The sequence below is a fragment of the Acomys russatus genome, chromosome 6 (genome assembly GCF_903995435.1).
Source record: "Acomys russatus chromosome 6, mAcoRus1.1, whole genome shotgun sequence".
Classification (NCBI taxonomy): Eukaryota; Metazoa; Chordata; class Mammalia; order Rodentia; family Muridae; genus Acomys; species Acomys russatus.
Window position 1 is genome coordinate 20104815 of NC_067142.1, and position 13897 is coordinate 20118711.

Here is a 13897-nt window from a genome sequence, read left to right on the forward strand (position 1 = left end):
TTAGTGGCCAGGTAAAAGAATATGGTTTTGTGGGAGATCCTAGAGTAATGGTTCTCAACCTGTGGGTTGCAACTCCTTTGGTGGGGTGCATGTCAAATATCTTGTATATCACATATTTACGTCATGGTTTACAACAGTCGCAAAATTACGGGTATGGAGTAGCAATGAAATACTTTTTTGATTGTGGGTCACCTTAGCATCAGGAACTGCATTGAAGCGTCACGGGATTAGGAAGGTTGAGGACCACTGTTTAAGAGGCATCAAGATTGACATACGAGGGGCTGGAGATGGGGCTCAGTTGTGCAAGTGGCCTGAGTTCAGTTCCCGGCACCCACGTGAGGCAGCTCACAACTGTCTGTGACTCCAGCTCCAGGGGGTAAAATGTTGTTTACTAGCTTCTGCGTATATCTGTACTTGTATAAACATGTCCCTAACACACACATAATTAAAAAAGTATTAAAAACGGACTAATGAAAGAAATCAACCAAAGAAGCCTGGAAATCTCACCGACATTAGGGCTACATGTAAGAAAACATGCAAGACTGCCTCAATTTCTGAAGGCCCCAGGAAAGGCAAACCTATGTAAATGACTCACAAAGTATCAGGGCTCTCCCAGCCCACTGAGTCTGAAACCTTTTCCTGGCTCACTTCCATTTTCACAGTATATTTTCTTTTCTGTATAAGCTGCCGCTGGCTACCACTATCCATGTGTCCCTGGTCCAGGTTTTCGTTCTCGGAGTCTCAGCAGTTTCCCTTTGGACCCGCAATGTACACACTGAAGAATGAGTGTGTGGTCTCAGCAGATCCCAAGAGAACACACAGCTAGCACCTCGAAAACACCAGCCAGGCCATCTTTACTGACACCGAAATTGGCTCATGTTCATAGTTCTGGGACTCAGCTTATCCACAAAGTGGGTAGAAACATCTCAGTTTCATTACCTCATAAAGTACCAATAGTCAAAAGCCAGTCTGGACTTTCTTATTTCTTTTAAAAATTGTTATCATTACTTTAAAAACATAATTGTGGTGTGGGACACTGATGGATAAAGTTGAAGTCTGACTTCTCCAGATAGCTGTTTCCGGCTTGGTTTTTGAAGGTGGACTCCCTTTTTCTCAGCAGGGTTCTCGCACCACCTAATCTGGTAACCCCAGATCTTGTAAGGAGCGTCACATAGCCCTCAGGGAAGATTACAGACCTGACCATTTCCTGATAAGGAACTTCTTCAACAGCACGGGGAATTCCTGGAAGTATCCCACCCTATGCTGAGGAGATCCTAGCCTCCAGCAAATGACCTTTAATCTTACCTAGAAGTCATTCCCCCTCACATAGGATAATTAAGCACTGTTTTCTCCTTTTTGTGATACCCCCCCTACCCCCACCCCCGTTACTGCATCATTTTATGTAGATTAAGTATCCTGGCACCCTTAGCCCTAACGAACCAGACACATTCACCCTCAAAACCCCTCCCCACTGCCCAGAGTTTATAAATAAAGGCTGGCTGGCTTGCTGGAGGCTCTTTTGTCTGCCATTCCTCCACCATGACTGTCTGAGACTCCATTTATTCTGGGGGGAAACCACCACTGGACACCTGGTGGTCAGACAGCAGTGGTGGAACTGCCGTGGCAGCCATTGGTGCCTGCTCTACCACGTCTGCTAGCTTGGTGCTGACCGCCGGTGAGACTCGGAACCTGGCCTAGCACCCAGTCAACGGGCCTCACCCTAAAGCACTCTAGCTGCCCCTTAGCCCCTTTGATCCCAAGGTCCGTCTCTGTCAGTCTTGTCTGGAGGCAAGCGGTACCTGGACCAGTCTGCAGGACGTGGGACCCAGGACACCTGCCAGATGCTAAACGACACATATTTTACATGTATGAGTATTTTGTCTGCATGTGTGTCTATGTGCCACATGTATGTAGTGCCCGTGGAAACCAAACAGGTCATAGGACCCAGGGAATGGGAGAGCTGCCACATGGGTTTTGGGAACTGAACCCAGGTCCTCTGAATGAGCTGCCAGTACTCTTAACTACTGAGCCACCTCTCCAGCCCATGATTCTGTCTGTCTGTCTGTCTGTCTGTCTGTCTGTCTGTCTATCTATCTATCTATCTATCTATCTATCTATCTATCTATCTATCATCTATCAATCATTTATCTATCTATTATCTATGTATCTATCTATCTATTATGTATGTATGTATGTATGTATGTATGTATGTATGTATCTCTCTATCTATCTCTCTATATCTCTATCTATCTACCTTGCTATCTGGAGATGGGTCTCATGTATGCCAGACTGGCTGAGAACCCACTACCTAGCTGAGGATCTTGAGCTCCTGGCTCTCCTGCCTCCAACTCCTGAGTTCTGAGATTACAGGCATACTTCACTATGCCCTGCATGAAGTGGAAGCTTGTGTGGAACGCAGGACTTTGTGTATACTAGTCAAACATTCTACCAACTGAGCTGTATGCCCAGTCCCATTCTGTGTGTGTGTGTGTGTGTATGTGTGTATGTGTGTGTGTATGTGTGTGTGTGTGTATGTGTGTATATGTGTGTGTGTATGTGTGTGTGTATGTGTGTATGTGTGTATGTGTGTGTGTATGTGTGTATGTGTGTGTGTATGTGTGTGTGTGTATGTGTGTGTATGTGTGTATGTGTGTGTGTATGTGTGTGTGAGTATGTGTGTGTGTATGTGTGTGTATGTGTGTGTATGTGTGTGTGTATGTGTGTGTATGTGTGTATGTGTGTATGTGTGTATGTGTGTGTATGTGTGTGTGTGTATGTGTGTGTGTGTATGTGTGTATGTGTGTGTGTATGTGTGTATGTGTGTGTGTATGTGTGTGTGTGTATGTGTGTGTGTGTGTGTGTGTGTGTGTGTGTGTGTGTGTATGTGTTCTTTATCACTTGCTGGTACCTCTAGTTCTATAGGGGGACATGGGTGCTGGAGCCATCCCAAGTGCTTCCAGAGTGGCTGGGTTATGAACTCCCTATGTCTCGGAGAGCCACAGAGCAGGGGCGACATATTTTCAGCTGGTTGAATCCAGTTATCATGGTGAGATGAAGGGGACATTTTCTTCTGTAATGGAAAGACTTTAAAGGGAAAAATACAGAACTGTGGAGGGGAAGCTTAAGGAGAAAGAAAAGAAAGTGAGGGACTGTCCACACTTTGTTGATGCACAAACGAAGAACAAGTTTTGGTGCCTTTCCACTCTCCCAGGTGTTAGAACAGTGTGGGTACGGGTGGAGGCTGGAATGCGAGGCACCAGTTTCTGCCATTCACTGCCCCTCCTAACAGTGATAAGGACATCTGTCCCCAGACACTCACCTGGCTTAGCTCAGCTCCTATCCAGTATCAACATATTTAAGACGCATGCCTGAGGCTGGTGACATAGCTGAGTGGGTAAGAGAACACTTGCTCCAAGGCAAGAAGTCATGAGTTTGAGTCCCCAGCACCCACATAAAACTGGGCATGGGTTTGTCATTTCAGTGTTGTGGGTTGGTGGCAGGTGGGTCTCAGGAGCTCCCTGGCTGGGCAGCTAAAATGGTTAGCTTCAAGTTGAGTGAGAGAACTTGTGTCAAGGGAATAAGGTAGAGAGTCCTAGAGGAGGCATCACTTGTACTTCTCTGCCTGTCACATATATCTGCATACACATGTGCACACCGTGACACAGAATGACACCCACCACACAGACAGACAGACAGACAGACAGACACACACACACACACACACACACACACACACACACACACACACACACACAGGTGCCTGGATACCCCCACGTGGAGTAATAGATTATTTACATATTATTTAATATTTAATCACTTCCATATTGACTAATAAGCCTGGGACTACCTTTCTAAGACCTCTGGGCCTCCAGAGCTTGGGTAACCAAAGAGTTAACCACAGACACTTACGGGGTCTAGCTCTGGGTCTTTCTGCTTAGTCATTGTTAATGGCCCAGGTTCTAAGTGTGTCCATCCCCTCCCCAATCTCTCAGGCCCCTCACAATCTGTGGGAAAAGGGACTCTATAGCTATGACTAGAGATCAGGAGGGGGCAGAGGAACCTGAATTAGCCAGCCAGTGGGCCTGATGCCATCACAAGTGCCCCATAGAGGTGATGGAGTGAAAAGGCCCACTGTTCCTTTAAGCCCGCATGCCCAGTGCCCTCTATTCTGTCATCTCCTCTTTATGTCACTCTCATGTAGCTTGTCCTGTATGCCATAGTAAGTTTCCCCAATTCACTGTCTTTCAAACATCTTCAATAGCTTTCAGTTTCCTTCTTCACCTCTTACGCAGCACAGAGATGAGCAGAAGTTGCATCCCTCCCCACCAAATGCCTTCTCCTTCCGGCACCTGTCACCTGTCTCATAAGGGAGTATCCTAAATGCCATGTTCTGGTCTGATTTCTCTTGCCATGATAAAACACGAACCAAAAGCAATTTGGGTGAGCAAAGGGTCTATTTGGCTGACATTTCCAGGTCACAGCCCACCACTGAGGGATGTCACAGTGGGGACTTAAGTAAGAGGCTGAGGCAGGATGATTCTGATGATGGTGGTGATCACAGCCACGGCCTCAGACAAACACTTTGGGTAAAATCGTCAGAGCACTGGGTGAAGCAAGGTCCCCAGTTGGTTACTAAGCAGCTTGGATACTGTCCCTCTCTCCTTGGGAAGAAGTGACAGATGTGCTGGTCCTGACTGGGGATGGGTAAGTCCTGCCATGGACCTGCTTCCCAGGGGCATGCACAGACTTTCAGGTGAGGGAGCCAGAAGCACTCACCCGACTCTAGAACCGACATCCTGGGCTTCTACAGCCACTTCTCTGGGCATAACCTGGAACGCATCCATCAGGCTCCACACTGCCTCCCCGGGGCCTGGACGCCACCTGTACACTGTAGGGATGAATAAATGAGTGGGTGACTGCAGCAATGCGTGAGTACTGAGCTGGACTTGGGAGTATGAAAGAAGTGGAACACAAATCACATCAGTCAGGTAGGAGATGTGTGTGTGTGTGTGTGTGTGTGTGTGTGTGTGTGCACGCCCGCACGCTTGCGCACGCACATCCACATGTGAATGCTACAGTCAATGTAGGCATCTTTCTCAGTCACTTTCAACATTATTTTTAAGAGAGTTTATGCTGGTTACTTTTGTCAGCTTAACACAAGGAAGGGTTATGTGACAAAAAAAAAGTCTTGGCGATTGAGAAGAGGTCTCTCTCCATTAGACTGGCCTGTACAGGATTTTCTTGACTCATGATGGCTGTGGAAGGGTGAAGCCCACTGTGGGCAGTCACCACTGAGCAAGTGGTTCTTGGTGGATAAGGAAGCAGGCTGAGTTAGCCATTGGGGTAAGCCAGCAAGCAGCACTCCTTCAAGGTCTCAGCTTCAGTGCCTACCTTGGCGTCCCTCAGTGATGGACTGTGATCAGTGTGTGTAAGCTGTGGTGTTTTGTCAGAGCAACAGAAACCAAACCAGGACATAGGGTCACGGTGTGCCTAGTGTTTACAGATTTGTCTAAGCTGGTTGGTCACGAGCACCAGGAATTCTCTTGTCTCTGTCCTCAGCACTTGTATTACAGGCATGAGCCACCAAAACCAGCTTTTTAACAAGGATTCTAAGGAACCAAAAGCAAGTCCTCCAGCTTGCATGGCAAGCCCTTTCCTGACTAAGCTACCTCTCCAGCCCCAGACATCAAGATCTTAATTGGTTCTCTTTGAGTGGTTTTAGTTTTCAATTACGGTCTTCCGGCACATTCAGAAATGAGTGCCCTGGCCAGGAGTTAACAGCGCAAATGGAACTTCCTCGTGGTGACAAATGCAGGTGTCTGTGGAAGGCAGTGGCAGGAAATAAAGTTTAAGTACAGATCAAGAACTGGGGGTGGGGCAGAGGAGCCCACCTGCGACACCATTAGCTGGTTCTTCAAGCTCCAGGTGTACGTAGGACCTGGGGTTTTAGAAGTGAGGGAGGGGTTCCACGGGATGTGTCTTTGGAGGTGTTCCCACGTGAGACGGTCCCTGACTTTTCTGCTCAGCCTTTAAAGCATCACCTAGGGCCACGTAGAGAGGTAGAAACCGTGGAGCCCATTAAAAGCGTAGGTATACAATAGGTGCTTAGCTGGTGCATACTGAGTTGGCATGCAGATGGAGAGGGCTCAGGGTGTGGGATATAGGTGAGGTCTGAGATCTGGGCCCTTGGCTTTTGGCCAGAGTGGGGCCCTGAAGCAGAGCACAAGGCTCTGGCTTCTTTCATCCTGAGTGTCCCAGAACCAAGCTGGAAGGCAGGGTGCTAGAAGGGCTTAGGCATTAGTCTGCGACCATGAGTGCAACCCTTGGCTATGAAGCAGCAGTTCAGAGCAGATCCTAGCTGAAGAATCGATGTCTTTATTTGCTCCCACAAAGGAGTAGAAATGGCATCAGGAGAGGCCACCATTTATTCTTTCTTGCTATCTAGGTCAATAAGCCAACGTATGGTGTCCCTGCCACTTCCTGAGGGTGCAGCTTAACCCCTCCGCGCTATTGCCTAGTGTGCTCTTGGCACTGTGGGGAGGAGGGGAGATGGGCCTGAAAACTCACATCATTCATAGATGATTGGGAGAGGAGGCCCGGCACCATCGGACAACAGAAACCCTGCTACAATGCACTCTGATCTCTGCTTTGTGCCGGCATCTGAAGCACTTGGGCCCCTCCAACAGGGCCCTTGTCTTCCCAGATTGGATGCTTTCTAGGAATGAGGGACACCGCATGGATCCTCTACTGTGCCTCCAATGGGACAGCAGGATCCCATCCTTATCCCAGAGATGGACATGTTGCCAAGGGACAGGTTCCTGGGAGACCAAAGTGAGTAGAAATCAGCCCGAATGGTCCCGAAGCTCAGGACAGTCTATAAATAGTATGAGATGAAGATTTTTTTTCCCAGAGATACTATCTGAAAAAGTTCACATTAATTCAACATGTCATCTTCGCCGTGAGCCATCCCTGAGATCAGAAGCCTCAGCCACGCACCCGCTCAACACTACGAGGGTGATTAGGCAGCATGTCAAGAGCTGAAATTATGGCATCAGGCAAGCAAGGGCTCTGGGCTGAGGACGCAGGATCTGAGGCCTCCGGCAGGAAGCCTGTGTCTGCTGGTTCAGGTGCCAGGGCTAGAATGCATTTGCTGTGTGGCTTACATGAAACAACTGGCCTCTCTGTGGTGTCTTCTTATCAAAAAAACCCTGCATGCCTCTTACGTATCTTCAAATCCATAATCCCCATTCTCTCTCTCTCTCTCTCTCTCTCTCTCTCTCTCTCTCTCTCTCTCTCTCTCTCTCTCTCTCTCCCCCATTCCCCTACCCCACCCCCACCCCTCTGTGTGTGTAGACCAGGGACCAACCTCTGTTGTTCCTCATATTTTATCACCTTATATTTTGAGACAAGCTCTGTAATGGGCCTGTAACTTTGCAATTAGGCTAGGCTGGCTGGGTAGGGCACCCAGGCACCTATCTTTCCCCAGCTCTCCAATGCCATGACTATATGACTACACCGTTCTTGACTTTTTCTGGGGATCCACCTTAGGCCTCCACATCTTGCTCCACATGGGGCACGCTCTTTGCTCACTGAGCTACCCCTCCTCAATTCAGAGTTTGGTTTCGATGATCTTTTTTTTTTCCCTCTGTATTAAATTATTGACATGAGGGCAAGCAAGATGGCTCAGCACTTACAGGTCCTAGCCGCCAAGCCTGAGGGCCTGAGTTCAAAGCTGAGCCCTACAGGGTGGAAGGAGAGAACCAACTCCCTCAAGTTGTCCTCTGGCCTTCATACACATGTGTAACATGTATGAACACACACACACGTATAATGAGTATTTAAAATTTTCATTTCTATTTCATGAAAAGTTATGCATATGAAAGCTTTACAAAAACACATGTGGGGTTGATTTCTAAAACTTAGTTTAGTGTTTTCCTTAAAATGTTTCTCACTTTGCAGACATATCTCTTTTTAAAAATTCATTATATTGTTAAATGCCCATACAACAAAATTGATGTATGTATGTATGCATTCATTCATTCATTCATTCATTCATTATCTATCTATTTATTTTTTGTTTTACCACCAATAGACTCCAACCTGGGGACACAGCAGGACCAGATGCCCAGCTTAGGCACCTGAGTGTCCTCAGATCTCAGCTTCCTTTGAAAACTCAGCACCTACCTACAAGTCCTCTTCATCTGGAGGACTCTGGGAGCCAGCATGGTGCGAGGGACCCCAGCTGGGGCAGGCGTGCTGCCTGTGCCATATGCATGGCCGTGTCTGAGCCTGTCTCACCCTCTGGGTTTATCATCTAGAACTGAGCACCAGGAGTGCCGAAGACTCGACACACCTCAGACAAAGGCTGGGGACAACAGTAGACATACCTTAGGCACTCGGTCGCTCTGTGAGTCACGAGCATAGAGTCTTATGTGGGAAGATATGTGGTGAATGAATACATAATCCCATGTAGCAGGAGTTACCCTGGAGCCAGAGTTCTAGGATGCTGTGTGATGCTGTGTGTTATTATGGCTGATGCCTGACCGGTGTTTCTCAGGGGATCCAACACTTGGTCAGGAGGCCAAATGCTGAGAGCTGCTGGAGCCAAGGGACTGGAGATAAAGGACCTTGTTTCTCCTTGGCTACCTCACGCAGCATCCCAGGGCTCAGTGACCGGAATAGCAGGTAGATGTCAGGGCAGCTCTCCTCTGTGCTCCTCTGCCTGGGCTCTAGTCTAGGGCACCATGACTAAAGGAGTAGCCTCTCCAACATTGGATCGTTCCTCCCAGGCCCCACTCCTGCCTAATTTGACCAGAGTCCCAAGCTTTAAGTTTGTTTAATAACCTCCTGACATTAAATAAACAACCTTGCATAAAGGAGTAATTTGTGAGACAGAAAGAAAACAAATACCAGGCAAGGACAGGAGGCACAGTGATGGCAGTGGCCAGGCTAATTACATTCCTGGGCCCACCTAAGTCCGACACCAGCCTCAGGCATATAGATCTTGGCTCCTCTCCATTCTGGGAAGACTTCAAAAAGGCAAGCAAGGGAAACTTTGCATTAGGCTGGTGGTGATGGAGCATCATTAGAATTCTGGGGGCATACCTAATGCCATCTAGTTGCTAACACGATGCATCATTTTATGCTAAATAATTGATCACGGTGCAGAGATTGTGTTTGTGGAGTCTAAAAAAGTGATTAGAATGGGAAGGGTTTCTGGATGGCAAGTTGCATCTGTAACCCAGAGCCTCTTCCAAGCACATCTTCCAGGGGGCCTTGGGGCATTGGGGATTTTTGCCACGCTGGAGATGGGGGTAGTCCTAGAGTGCTGATGGAGCAGGATGAAGGGTGAGTGATGGCATAGATGGGCAAAGTAGCCTCATATAAGGCCAACAGGGGTGAGGGTGGTGGCAGAGTCCTTGCAGTGTCCTAAAGGGCTACACCAGCCTGCCACCTTCTTAGGAGCCCTGCAGGAAGGAAAACGGTCTGTCGAGGGAGAAGAGAACATACTATACCCACCCACTGGTCCAATGCCATGACCACAGGGACTTGTTGTGAAAGGGTGTTTGCCCCCACGGACCTGCCCTCTGCTCAGCTCAGCTTGCTGATTCTTCCCTGTTTCCTCTACAGTCTCTTTCTCCTTTCCATCCCTCTGCAAGGATAAACTCCCAGAACTGGGGCATGTGAACAGAAACACATAGTGACCCCAGGGGCCAGCAGGCTGTGAGGAGCCTGCCAAATAGCTGGGCAGAGGAAGGACTTTAGTGGGTGGAGGTACTGAGAGACTCTAGCTCACCATTACAGTAACTGGGAAGCAAAAAACATGAGGTACCCAATGGAAATCACAGTGTTTGTGGGAAAATTGTATGGCTGGAGCAGTGAGTCCAAGCTTGCACACTGCTTGCCTGCTAGGTACCTTATGGAAGTGTGACTTCTTTTGACCCTGACCTTGGGCTTAGGTGTTGGATAGTGCTAATTGTCCACAGGCCTCCAGGTATACCTGTGAGGGATTGTTTAGATAAAAGTTAGCCTCTAAGAATATCTGTAGGGGATTTTCTTGGTTATGTTTATTGAGGTGGGAAGAGATGCCCATTGTGGGTGGCACCATTCCCTAAGAATGGCATTTGGGACTGCATAGGAGTAGAGAAAGGGAGCTGAGCACAAGCAAGTGGCCATGCATGCTCTCTTCTTGTAATGTGACCAGCTGCCTCATGTTCCAGCTACCTTGACCTCCACTACATATGCACTGAACCTGCAACGGTGACCTAAAACAACTCCTTTTAACCATAAGTTGCCCTTTTCAGAGTATTTTATCACAGAAATTGAAATGAAACTAAGACAAGCTTCTAAATTAACTACTTTGTGGCTGCTGTAGAATCCCCAAATACCTTTGAAAGACACCAATGCCTTGGAAAGACTGACTGCATTGGTCCCAGACAGAATCTGGCCAAATGTCTTCTTAGGGTCTACACCAACCATTTGTTTCTTTAGGTGTGTGTGTATGTGTGTGTGTGTACATGCATACATATGTATAAGTGTTCACATGCATGTGCATACACATGTATAACTGTTCACATGTGTGTGCATGTGTGTGCACATTCATGTAGAGACCAGAGGGCAACCTAACGTATAATTCCTCAAGATGCAGTCTACTACCACTTTGTTTTTGAGTCAGTGTCTCACTGGTATGGAGCTCAGGAAGCAGTCTAGTGTGGCTGGCTTCTGAGTCTGAGGTCCGTCTCTCTCCATCACTCCAACACTGAGACTGGAGGTGCATGCCACCATGCCCAGCTTAAAATTAAAAAAAAAAAATTTTTTTAAACATGTGTTCTAGGGATTGAATTCAGGTCCTCATGCAAGAATTTTATCATTTGAGCTATTTCTCTTGCTCTACTCCAGGCTTTCTGATATGTGACAAGGAGACTAGCCTCTGGAGGGGAGTGGGTGGCTCAAGACGGCCAGCGTGGCTCTGAGGCAGCTTGCTCTGGCTGTGTGTAGGTCAACAATTTTGGAGCACGAAGAAGTAAAAGCGTGGCAGTAGAAAGAGATTTTTGCTGGTACTGAGCACCGGGTGGATGGAAAACACTGCTCTGCAGTGGGTGCCTCAGCTGGGTGGCTTGGCTGGCAACACTCAGGACAAGTGTGAGTTTGAAGGAGGCGACCTATCAAGGTTATATTGCTTAGGAGAAGCTTCCTGCACAGAGTGGATGGGGGGAGGTCTTCCTGTGTCTTGTTAGTGAGGATCACACACTGCAGGCCCCACTCCCAGCCAGGGGCTTCCTCTTTCCCTGTTAAACCTATTTCCCTCTCACTCCCCAAGATTGCCTACCTGTGGCTTCCAAATGTCCTAGTTCTCAGCATGTTACTGAATTTGGGGTCACACCATGCCCCAAGAAGTTAAATCCAATCATGGTCATCAAGAAGCCAATTAAAACAACTGAATTAATAGACGGGGGCAGAAAACAGAGACTCTTTCAGTGTAGCCACTGTGAGAAGAAGGACAAAGGCCTGGTGACCCCCTTCAGTCCACCTTTGGGGTGCTGAGGTGAGATTTAAATTTAAGCAGAGAGCCAGGGTATGCACATGTAAAGCAGTTCAGATCAGGATGTGACCCATTGGCGTCATTGTCTGGCCTCAGTCTCTTCCTGTAAGGTGTGTCACAAACTCTCCTTTCCTGTATACAACTTCCCCTCTTGGTGTCTTCTGTTCCTTCTTCCAGCACAAGATTCCAAGGCAAACCCCTTTTTCGTGGGGGTCCATTATGAGGGACACACATGTCTATTTCTGCCCAGGTAGTTTGTAAGCACACTTGTCCTGGTTGGGTGACCTCCTTGGTAGCTGGAGAGCTCCCTCAGGCCCCAGAGCCATCTCCCTACTCCCTGGCATAATAAAATGTGGCATTCTTGTTAGTGAGCTTGCTAGTAGTTCACTAAAACTGCCATCTCCCTGTCCCTCGCGGTCTGAAAACAAGCTGGTCAGGCCCCTACTGACTCTGATAGCTTCACAGAGGTGACCCCACTCAACAGATGGGGTCACAGAGGCCCAGGGATGAGAGGACATGGCCAAGGTCATCTGTTTAGGTGGTAGAAGTCTTCGGTCAGAGACAGCCTGCAGCTAGCAAACGCCACTTACAGTCTAAGTTCCTTGGGCACTGTCCCAAATCTCCAGCAAGGAAATGCATTTTTTAACAGACAGAAACTGGCTTTCGAATGGCCTCGTCACTCTCAGGGCATGACCTAACTGATGAACAGCCTGCTGTGATCTACTTGGCTCTGGTCTTTGTAGATGCCACCCATCTGGACTGCCTTTGTCCCCTGAGGGCCTACGGTCTGGCCACACCTCTGTTCCCAGCTGGCTCAGTTTCTCTGTGCTCTTGTTTTAGACACCCACACAGTGTCTGGCCGAGATTCGCTTTTGAGCTAAAGGTCACAGTGACTTGTAATCTCCAGGGAGGTAGTGCCAAGGATGCTTGCAGCAGGGGTCATCCCTGTGTCCTAGGTCGTGAGATCAGGAGGGAGGACAAGACTGTGAGTGGAGTCAGGGTGAGAATTCTTACCAGGGAGCTACTCCAGCTGCCTCCAGGATGTGCCCCACCAGGGTGGGGCACCAAGCCTACTGGGAAAACCACCCTCTGAGCTCATTCACACTACCTCTGAGATCTGTTCAGCTTGAGATGCAAGATTTGGACCCCGAAAAGGGAGAATGAGACTCCTGTCCTCTCTTGAAGGCCAAACCACTGTGTCACTTGGTAGAGCAGTAAGAGACTCTTGTTAAGTGTTAACACCATTGTCACGGGTGCCACCCTGAATATATCGAGGACGTGGTGAGAGGCAGTGAGCAGATGCAAAGTTACCGGGAGGAGACCTCCAGGCAGGGGCATTCTGCTGGGGACAGGCGAGAGTGACCAGGGATCCGTGGTAGGGGACTGGCCATCATGGGTGGTCAGGTACTGCGGGCAGTCATTCTCTCTATGCTGGTTCAGGATTCTTTCTACAACTTGACAAGGCCATCTGGGGAGTTCCCCTAAAAGGAGACTTGGTCAAAAAGAGTCTAGGGCCGGGCATGGTGGCACACATGCCTTTAATCCCAGCAGAGGCAGAGGCAAGCAGATCTCTGTAAGTTCGAGGTCAGCCTGCTCTACAAAGTGAGTCCAGGAAGCCAGGACTACACAGAGCAACTCTGTCTCTAAAAACAAAACAAAACAAAAAACAAACAAAAACAGAGGCTCTAGGCTCAATCAGTAATGCATAAAGACCCCAGTTCACCGCATCTGAAAGCCCCATGTGGTGGTGTACACGAGTAATCCCAGTCTGGGAAGGCAGATACAGGTGGATCTCTGGAGCTGGCCAGCCAGCCAGCCTTCCATAGCTGGTTGAGCTCCTTGTCTCAGTGAGAGACTCAAGGTTGTACTCTGGCCTCCAGAAGCACACCACATGTGCACATGCACTCCACCCCTCCACACAGGAACATGCTCTCATACCTCCACACAGGAACACACACACACACACACACACACACACACACACACACACACGCTGCCTGTGTGTGTATGTGCCTCTGTGTGTATGTGTGTCTGTGTGTGTGTGCCTGTATGTGTGCCTCTGTGTGAGTGTACGCACCTGTGTGTGTGTGCCTGTATGTGTACACTCCTGTGTATGTGTGTATGCTCCTGTGTGTGTGTGTGTGTGTGTATTTTTAAATAAGGCTTTGAGATCCCTGGCACTCACAGGGTCCAACGTGGTCTAACTTGGTCTTCTTATGTCCAGTGTAGCCCTTCCATTCCTCAAAGTCGCTGAGGCCCAGCTGAAGTGAGTGTCAGAACCACAGATTCCTGCTAGGCCTCTAACATTGTGGGATCAGGGTCACACGCTGAAAGTGGCTGCTCTCTCCTCCTCCA